Below are 10,623 nucleotides of genomic sequence, written 5' to 3' on the forward strand. Positions count from 1 at the left end.
CTGTGGAAATTATCAAAACTCTTATAAAGCCAGAAGCTCTTGACAATTGAGATAAGATCCGACCCCGTGAATAAGAAAGTCATTAATCATCTCCCCCCTTATTCAGTTTGATTTACCTGCCACCCTCTCAAAATCTTGCTCTTCATTTAGAAATGTGAGTTATTTATTCTCCAGTTTAGTTACTCATTTCTGTGGAAATAGGTAATGACACGTCCTCCCAAGAAAGTCATCTGTGGGGACCTGAAACAGAGAAGCATAACTTAGTGTGAATCTCTGGAAAACCAGGGGAAGGAGGACAGGGTATGTTTAGGAGCAGTGAGAGACACTTTGTAGAGATAAAGAATTTCAACCAGCAGAAAAGAAGGATTGGGTGGCATGTCCGAGAGAAGGAAACAAAGGCCACTGGCGTGAAGAATCTAAGCGGAGATAAGATTTAGTTGGAGAGGAGGCCAGATGATGTGGGATCGTGGCAGTCAGAGCAGGCTTTTCTCCCACTAACTCCACTTGTGGCCATAAATGGTTTCTGTCATTTGTTTTTGTTTTCATTTTCTCTCTTCCAAGTTCTTCAAAAGACAGGCAGTAAGGCTGAGCATGTGCCCTTCTTTATGGAGCACAGAGAAGGAAATGCTCTTTGATGCTTCCAGGTTTTGGGTTTGGGCTCAAGACGGCTGCCTAGGCTGCATTTCCAGGGGAATCCCCTAGATTGTTACTGAGCTCCTCTTTTCTGAAGACTTAGGTTGTATTTTTCAAATCTGACAACTGGTTCTTGGTGACAAGGAATATGCAGCTGAAGAGAGTTAACTATAGTAGAGTTAACTATAGTTAATAGCCTACCTGGCTCCTTTCCAGAGAGAAATACCACAGCCCTTCCCAGAAGCCACATCCTGTACACAGGTCTTCATAGAATGTGTCTGGCCATCAAAATTGATTGATCATGCCTGTCAGGAGTGGGCATGGCTGCTGCAGAGAAAACAGTGGCCGGATCCCACATGACTGAAGACTTCTTTGCCTTGGGAATCCATGTAGGTCAATGAGGGGAAAGTTGAATCTAGAGCGCATGTAGCATTCCTGAAGTGTGCTTCCTCATCCTAAAAATTTTATGTCACCCAACTAACTGCTCATTGAAAGCTATATTGTCAGTACAAATCTGCGGGCCTTTCTTGGGCCTGGTACCATTCATAACCTGAAGGAAAAGCGAATTGGCAGAGTAGAACTTGGAATAACAGTTGTTAGTATTTACACCTTTTGTTTCGCTTAATAATGGCTAAAGCAGCCTTTTGTAAGAGTACTTCCCCCCCTTCCCCCAGTACTGAGGATTGAACTCAGGACGTTGAGCTTATCAGGCAGGTACAGCACCACTGAGCCCCTGTAATAATATGTCTTTCGCTCTCCAGTCTGCATTTTACCTGGTCAGCAGTGGGATCCTTCTCAAAGGCAAACTGATCTCACCTCCTCCGTTACTGAGATCCCCACTGGTTCTCTGTGTCTGTAGAAGTGGTCTCCGAACTGTTTGGGCCGATCATCCCATCAGTAAACAATCCTTGAATATACACTCCCAATATACATATATTTATTTATTTTATATTTATTTAGTAACCAATATATTATAAAACATACACAAAATTAAACTTTTAAAATACTGAAATATAGATGAAATAAGCAAAAACTTAAAATATCCTTTTAATTATGTTGATTTCATACTATTAGCTAATACCTGAAAGCACAGTAAATATATAAGACAAGGTGCATGATAAAGTGATGGAAATTTTAAATCTTTATGTCTAAGAGTTTTCTTGAAAGAAATTTTAGCTGTTTGGTTGGACTTTCTGTCGCATATGAACACTTGATCGTTGTTTTCAGCCTGTCATCTGGCCAAAGAGAACCTGTTCTAAGGGGAAAGGTCGGTGCTGCCTACTGTTCTTACCATTTACATGTGCTTCTATTACTAATATGATCTTTGACTCATTGTTTCCATGCAAAAAAAAAAATTTTTTTTTTTGAGACAGGGTCTCACTATGTATTTGAGACTGACCTGGAACTCACTATGTAGCCCAGGCTGGTCTTGAACTCACAGTGATCCTCCTGCCTCAGTCTCCCAAGGGCTGGGATTACAGGTGTGCGCCACCACGCCCGGCTCAGAAATATTTTTTAAATAGATTTATTAAGCTTTAATTTATGTACAATGCAGTTTACCTCATTTAAACCAGACAATTGGATGGTTTTGAGTGTAGTGACAGATGTACGCAACCGGCCCTGCAATGCATGGTAGGACATTTTCATTACCACACACGGAAGATCCGTACCTTTTCATTATCTGCCCCATCGCTGTCCTCCACCCCCTTTAATACATTTGTCAACCTCTGTTAAATTAGATATTTGAAATGTGTCGGAAGCGTGTACATTGTAGTGACTCAGATTTTGTTGAAAGCCCCAGGGGACTGAGGGCTGATCACACCGTCAGCCCCTCTGCATTCTGTAATTCCTAACCTTGCCACAGGATATTCATGAACTGTTCACGACACATGATCATGGATGGAAGGAAGGATCCATCTACATAAAAATTTTTTTTAAGTTCCAATAATTTCTGCCTGAACCCTAGTTGATCCATGCATGTAACTCGGAGACACTTACTCCATTTGGAAACCAAGGGTCTGCTGGATGGCTTTCAAACACATCAGCCTTGACCTACAGGGTACTTTTCCATCTGAATACAGCCTGTCTTTTCAGCCTAATCTCTGTAAAGAACAGAACCCTGTTTACTGTTGCTTCTCTTATGTTTTAATTTGAACAGTTTCTGAGGAAAGTTGTATATCAGATTATTTTAATCCTGCATCTCCTCAGTTGATTCTTCCTTATGTTTGCCCTTTTCCTTTTGTGCTTGTCAGCCCTTGGCTTTCCGTTCAAGGATCTTTTTACGGTCTTTGTCTAGATTTAGCGTAGCAACAACCACCTGCTGGGGCGAGTGCCCACATGGGCAGTTGTTTCATTAGTCTTTTCCTGCTGCACCTGTTCAGTGTTGATGCCATATTTCTTTCTGTGAACCTGGGCTGTCTTGCCAGTTTACTGACCTTTTTCATGCCCTTGCACAACCTGAATTTTATCATCGTTGTAGAAGAGCACAGATCCAACGTTTTGCTCCTGTCTTAGCTCTTTGAAAAAGAGGGAAGACAATCTTGCAAACAGAGAAAGGTGTATTGACATGTATTTTGTGGCTCATCCTTTGGTCAGAAGTCACAAAAGCATTGAACTTCATTATAGCCACTGTCATTTCAGTGATGTCCACAGAAGGGAAAAAGCTCATTTCTTCTTATATGTGAAATAACCTCTAACATCTCCGTTCCTTTGTACTTACTGTTCCAGCCAACTGGAATGCCTTTCTTCTGTTCTCTACTTTAACCCAAGTTAAATCTTTAAAAGACTTGATCCTCTTAAACCAGAGGTCATCAAATTTTCTATAAAAAGCCAGAAAGTGAATAGCTTAAGCTTTGCAGGCCATGCTGTCTACCTCACAACTACTCAGTTCTGCCACTGTAGTACAAAAACAGCCACAGACATGTGTAAACAATTAAGCATGTCTGTGTTACCACAAAGCTTTCTGTACAAAAATGGACGATGGACTCAATATGGTACTAGGGCCATTGTTTGCCAACCACTGCCCTAAAAGTTTGTCACTCTTAATTGTCTTCCTTCAGGCTTTTTCTCCATGATTGTTTGTGTACACACACATTTCTTTTCCAAAGGACTAAATTTCTTGAAATCAAGGACTTTTCTTCCTGCTCCCTGGAAGCTATATGTCTGAGACCTAGAAGCTATTCAACAAAGGCATATTACTGAATATTAAGAATGATCATGATGTTCCTGATAGAAAAATGGAGAGAAATTCTTCCACTGGGTTATAAGATCAAAAGGCTTACTTCTATTTTCTGAAATGAAAGATTATGTAACAATCTTAATGAATGATGCTAGGGGATTAGGCTGGAGTTTAAACTAGGCCTTCTAACAGGGCAGCTGATATCCTGCTCACCTAACCGTCATTTTCATCCCCTTGTCATATTGCTTTGGCCTGCATTTTCAATAAAATCTATAGAATTATCTCCTTTTCAGTCATACAGCCACAGTATACAATCATCCCTAAATTTGTATAGTGCTTTATAATTTGGAAAGCAAGTAACACAATTCCTATTTTGTAGAACTGGCAACTGACAGACATCAAGTGACTTGCCCTGTGATTGATAGATCTAGGACTTCTGATTCCCATTCTAGGGCTCTTTTCATTATACTGGACAGCTTCTTGGGCAATCGGAACAAAACAATACCGTGCAAGATAAAGCCAAAGAGTAAATTAATTCTATTTGAAATTCCAGGGAGACCTTGGGACAGATGTGTATTGGAGTTTCATTGGTATTTGGTAGAACTGGCCCAGCGGATGTGTGGATCCCTGCCACCTCTGCACAAGATACATAAATCTCAAAATCAATTTCACTAACCTTCATTTATCTTGGAAACACAAAAAGTTAGACTAGAACTTGGCTTGAATGAGGAGATTCACACCACGCCTGTAGCCCTACTCCTCTTATAAAATGTTCCATGAACCTCAGTGTTGCAGACCTCGCTGTTTTATTTGACTGTGAAGGCCACCTCTACACACTTGCTGCCAAGGAAAGGTTAATACTGACTCAGAAGCGAGAGCATCACCGCCACTTACGACAGTCCTCTGTTCTGTGTTCCTTGGAAAGCTCTTGCCTCAGCTTGGGCATGACCCAACCCACTTAGAAGTAGAGAGCAATTTTACAGCCCCATGTGGAGGGACTCCAAGCCAGTTGTATCTCTTTCCAACTGATCTGACGCAGCGAGCAGATCGTGTTTCCTTGGAGGCTTGGCTGAGAATAGTCAGTCTGGCAACTCTGAACCAGAGAGGGTAAAATGAGACCATCAAGAAAAATCTGAAATGGCCTCTAAAGAGGAAGGACCAATGAAATGTTCAGGTCAAGTCAGGAGTGGGATGCTATCTGGCAAGATTAAAGAAAGGAAGACTAGGTGACCATGTGTGAAATTCAAATGAGCGAAAAATGATTTGATACCATTTGATGGGAAATAGACTGGCACATGCCCAGTGCTTTTCTGAAAGCAGGCACCAAGCCTAAAATAACTCACAAGTCTACTTCTTGTTTTTATTCTTACCTTTAATCAGACTTTTTATTGTAATTTTTTATGGTTAGTTACCTGTCTACCTTACTGCCACCCTACCAAAGGAGGCAAGGACTTGATTGTGTTTGCCAGAGACCAACAGAACCCTGTGTTCATTTATTATGGTCTTGGGGAATAGTGATTGCGGGGTTCCAGGAATGGGATGTGGGGACAACCCAGGAGTCAGGTTTCACTGAAGGTCTTTGGTAAGAAATAGATACCCTGTTGCTAGGATGGAAATAGTATTGGTTCTTCACAGATCATTTAAAGCGATAAGTTGAGCCCTAGAAACAACTCCTAACCCAGATGACTTTCAGTTCAGCTGGATAAAAGCAGATCTTTAAGCATCAGATTCCATAGGTATCTATCTGGTTGGTTATTTCCTTCTTTGGTTGCACAGAGATATTCTCAAAGGCAAAGACACGGTGATAAAGTTGGGCTCTTTGAGGCTATTCCTTGAGCAAGAAGAGGTGTGTGCCTCTGGCTATCTGCTTCACAATGTATGTCTCCACAACTCTTCTTTGCATCCAAATAGTATAACCACTGGAGTTGGCAGGAAACAGTCTAAAAAAATAGCAGTCACTTCCCTTTGCTTGGTTCCTTTCAGTCAACTCAACTGGCCCGTTTCAGGCTCTTACTGTGTGCCAGGCATTTTCTCAGAATATAGCAAGACTGCCCGTGCTCTCACTGCCTTACCTGTCCATAAGGAAAGTAGTATTATAAGCATCTGTGGCAGAAGGAGTGACAGAAACACTATGGAAACTCAGAGGAGAGTAGCCATCATCCTAAAGAAACCACCCATGAGGATATGCCCACAAGGGAGCCCTATCCATTCATTACCCCAATATTCATTGATTGATTCCCCTGATATTTATATTCAGCTTGTTATTCACAGAGAACAAGGGGCTTGGGATTCAAAAAAGGAATAGAACGGGGAGTACAGGGAAGGAGGTTGGGAAGTGGGAGGTAGACTGAGCCATGTGGGAGGTAAGGTTGGGCCAGGTGGCTGGCCAGGCCAAATCTGAACTTTTTTCTGTAGGCACAAGGAGCCTCCTTAGGACTTTCTGCAGGTGGTGGCACAGATAGACACCCCACTCCAATAAAAGTCCGATTAAAGGTAAGAATAAAAAGGAGAGGTAGATTTTGTGAGATGTTTTAGGCTTGGTGCTGGGCACGTGCCAATCTGCTTTTCCACATCACTGTTGACTACCCTACAACTTAGAGGTACTTTGTGTGCCTGTTGTATGCTTGCTTTCTGTCTGGCTCCCCAGCTGGGATATGAACCCCATGAAGACAGGAAGGCTGTTGGTGATAGTCACCATCATGTTCCTAGTTTTAAGCCCAAAGTCTGGCACACAGAGTAGGTCCTCAGCAAATAGTTCTGAAGTGAATACTCTTTTTACATTTAGACGGTCGTCTCCAGATTGTAGCGGGGAAGGAGATCCACAGGAGGGATTTGTAGTAACAGAGAAGTGCTAAGATCTGAATCCAGGGCAATGGTGGCATAGATGAAAAGGAAGAAGGTTTAGGTTTAAAGGTCGACTCCTCAGGGCTAACACTGACAGATGTTGGTGGGGGGATGGTTCAGCATGACTTTAAGGTCATCATTTGGGTGTCTGAGCGACTAGAGATAGGGCTGACTGAGAGGAAAGACAGGGAAGGAACACGAGGAGGGGCTTGTCATGGGAAGCAGGGCAGTGTAGATAACGACATCAGTTTTGGGCATGTGTGATTGGACACAACTCTAGATTGTCCGACTGGAGATGTCCAGGAGACAGCTGGAAATATGTGAGGGCAATTCAGGAAAATGGCTGGGGCTGAGGTCACAGGTTTTTGGTGAAACATGAAACCAGAAGAGGGCAAGGTCACTCAAGGAAAGCACACAGAGTTGGAAGAGAAAAACAGAAGCCCAAACCTAGGAGAAATACCATTTGGTGGGTGAGTGTCCAAGAGAGCCAGGGAAGGAGACAGAAGGTGAGCTCAGAGAGGGAAGAGAATAGGCGAGGGCTTCTGGCTACCTTTGAGAAGAGGTGAGGGCAAGGATCAGGAGGCACAGGAGCTGCCATCTTAGGTGAACAGTACCACCCGGGCCTTACCACGTAATGGGAAGCTCTTGGCAATTCAGGGCCATTGAGAAAAGCAAAACACATCTGTGGAGTTTATTAGGACTTCGGTCTTCTAACATCCCAAGGGCAGGGCCAGATCTAGTTGAGTCTGCAACTTGAAAGCACCAGCAACTCCTGCGACTCCTCAGCTCCTACCTAAGAATGGCTCTCCCTACCAGACAGATGGCCACTTTGGGGGTCTGGATTCAGGCTCTCACAGGTGGCTTCTGCTTCCAGTTCTCTCAGAGGAGTTGTTTCTCTGGGAGCTGGTTTGTATGTTAGTGCCCAACTCAGCCTTTCTCGTGATTCCTTTCTCAGCTTCCTCTGCCACATCTGGTCCTCTTGCTACCACAGGGTGCTCACTCTGCCTTCCTTCCTGCTACCCACAGATTCCCTTCCACTTCCTGTCTTCTAGTTCAGGCCAGTGACTTCTGTACTTACTGTAATCATGAAAATTCCATAGAAATGACATGGAAACTCAAAGAGAAGCCATTACACAACACAGATCACAGTGGAGATGCTCTGGTTGGAGGGAGGAGAGTTGGGGCCCAGGTTCCCGTTCACACAGCAGAACTCTGGAGCACAGTGAGTCTCTCGTGAACCACGGAGGCAGGAGGAGCAGTGTTGTCTTCCATTCCACCCCCATGCAACCCTCTCCACCTCTGACACTCTGCAAAGGAGTCTGCTGGTCACCATTCTCCACCCTCTTTCCTGAGGCTTCTCCCTCTGGGAAGGAACCCAGGCTGGGACACAGCATGTTCAGACACCCTGACACAGAACTCTCCATTCTGTTGTCGGTCGCCTCCTCCAGAGCAGAATCGCTCAGATTTTCAGACCCTTTCAATGAATGGAGTCATTCAGACTGCATAGGCAAACCAGGGCATCCCTGGGAAAAGCTCTTTGGGACGGGGACTCGCAAGAAGACGCGGTGTCCCCTACTAAAAGAGTCCAGAACAAAACCCCATTGGAGATCCCCGCTTCCCATACACACGGGAAACTCATTTTAAGGGTCCTGTCTTAGCGGCCTCCGCTGTTTCTTCCTGGAGAGCAGAAGAGGGGGCAGAGGCAGCAACTTGCTAAGCTAGCGTGGCTTTCCTGTCTGTCCCTGATCCCACCTGCCCTGAGAGCTGGGTAAATCCCGACCTTCAGGACCCTGCTGGAACAATCCTGCCCCTCCCCCGTGGCTCCCAAGTCCCCCTGAGCCTTGCTCAGCCCTGCCTCTCCGCATACTTTTTGGAGCTCATGAGTCAGGCCTATTCATCTTGTTTAGAGCTGGGCTGACTGCAGATGCTGCGAAGACTGTAATTTTAGACTGCCTTATTGGAAAGGGTTGCCGGGTGGGCGGGGGAGGAGAGCAATTTGATTCACTGGTTGGAGTTGGTTCCGAGGAGCGGGCTCTGCCACCCTCCAGGCCTGTCTTTGTGCTAGTCCTGCGCGGAAGCCAAAAGAATGGCCTGGAGAATCGCTGGCCTGAAGCGCGGTCAGTGGCGCATGGGGTGAGGGTCCTGCCCCGGGAAGACAATGCGGAGGACTGGGCGGATGGCCCTGATTATCTCTCCCCTAACCCAGGGCGGTGTATGGGGAACCAGGTCGAAGTGGGGCCACCCAAGGTCTCCAACCCCTTCGGATCCTACTAGCTTCTCTGTTCTCCTGACCTCCTCCGTGGGGGCTCACTGCTCCCCAGGGCCCTCCCGACCTGGCTTCCAGGGCCTCAGCTAGTCCCTCCTCCCACCCCGCGCTGCTGGAAGACCCATTTGCATGTGATTACAGGACACCCTCCCGCAAGATTCAGATCCCCTGGGAGTGATTCCTGCCGACCAGTCAGGTTCTGCGAGTCCAGGGGAAGGTGACACTTTTGAGCTCCAGAGTCGTTGTCCTTCAGAAGCCACCAGAGATGTTTTCATCTGCCTGTCCACCTCCTCAGAACGGTCCCAATTCCACAATTCCAGAGCTCTTGGCTGAGTCAGACCCGGAGGCAGCGGTGCATTTGAGCCACTGTCCGTAGTCATGCGTGGGGTGGAGGGGTGGGGGTGGGGGCAGCTCAGATTTCTTTGTGCCCCAAACCTCACTTGACAAATGACTTGTGCCAAATCATGGCAAATCACAGATCTTGGTAAACACAAGACTGTTAGCTCGTATCTGGTGTTCAGTTCGTGCCCCAGGCGCGCTTTTATTAAACGGGACCCAGAGAAGGAGAGAAAGGTCTGATGGGGTTTTCTTTTTTCTTTTTGCTACTAAGTCCTGGAAGGAAGCCACAGTGAAATCCTGGAATCCTGCTGCTCTCCCTACTGAACCGTGTTGAGCTCATGTTTGGTTGCCTCTGATGACAGGAAACTTGCCACCTACAAGGCAGCCTAGTAAAACTTCTGCTGGCTCTGTGTTTTGTTCAGTAACTCTTTATTGCTGCAAGTTTTCCTGTTGTCCACCAGCGTCTGTTTCCGTGGTGGGCCTGGACCTGGGGGTAGGATTTGGGGAACCCAGATGGAGAGTGGTGGTCATCCTGCTATAGAACTAGCAGGGCTCCTGCGAGAGTGCAAAGAGTAGAAATGTTCTCACCTCCCCCCAGCAGGCTTTGGGGTGCTCCCTTCTGGCCCAGGAGGTGCCAGCTGCCACAACTTACATTTGTTTACTTGTCCTGCTGGAAATAGGGGCATGAGGGTATTTTACTACTTTTCAAAGCAAGAGCTCTTTTCCTGGGCAGTTAACAGGACTTAAGTGTATGTTCCCCTCCAACATTTGTTTATTGCAGTTTTCTGCAGAGGAAGCTTAAGTGATTATTCATGGATTCTTTGATGCTAAAGATGCATTGCAGTGAAATGTCACTGGTTTTGGACAAATTCGGGCTGTGGTCTGAAGAATCTCAAGCACTACACATCCCCAGCAAGACTCTTACTCCTCTCCATCCTATGGAGTCAGTCAGAATCACTGCCAACAAAATCTTCCCTAGGAGAGCTGTGTCTGGTCTACTTTTAAAAATAGATGCACCTCATGTGCAAACATCATTTTGCCTGTTGGAATGTAAATGATATTACTGGAATGCTTGGAGACAGTTTGTTCTTTTAGTGGATCAGCAATTTCCCTCTGAAAATACTGTTTCTCAGTGTTCACTAAGCACATCCTTCCTTCTTGTGTGGTTTGGGATTCCCTATCAGCCACCCCAGATGGATGGATCAAAACTCCAGAAGATTTGCTGTACCCAGTTCATCAATAATCCTAGCAATGATCCGTATTGAGAGGGACTAGGGTGGGGGTTTGCTGGAGGGATTGAGAAATGACAGAAAATTGGCCGGAGAAGGAGCTGCTAGCAAAAAAAAAAAAAAAAAAAAAAAAT

General features: G+C 45.4%; 1 protein-coding gene and 1 pseudogene across 2 annotated transcripts in view; one reads left to right on the plus strand and one right to left on the minus strand.

Annotated features, from left to right (window-relative positions):
* Nucleotides 1-10,623, plus strand: part of Rad51b (RAD51 paralog B) — a 756,475-nt gene that overhangs the window by 629,302 nt on the left and 116,550 nt on the right. The gene's annotated exons all lie outside the window — the stretch shown is intronic.
* Nucleotides 2,822-3,253, minus strand: LOC104877052 (annotated as a pseudogene).

This window comes from Fukomys damarensis, unplaced genomic scaffold, assembly GCF_012274545.1.
Source record: "Fukomys damarensis isolate Sample0158 unplaced genomic scaffold, DMR_v1.0_HiC HiC_scaffold_21, whole genome shotgun sequence".
In the NCBI taxonomy this organism is placed as follows: Eukaryota; Metazoa; Chordata; class Mammalia; order Rodentia; family Bathyergidae; genus Fukomys; species Fukomys damarensis.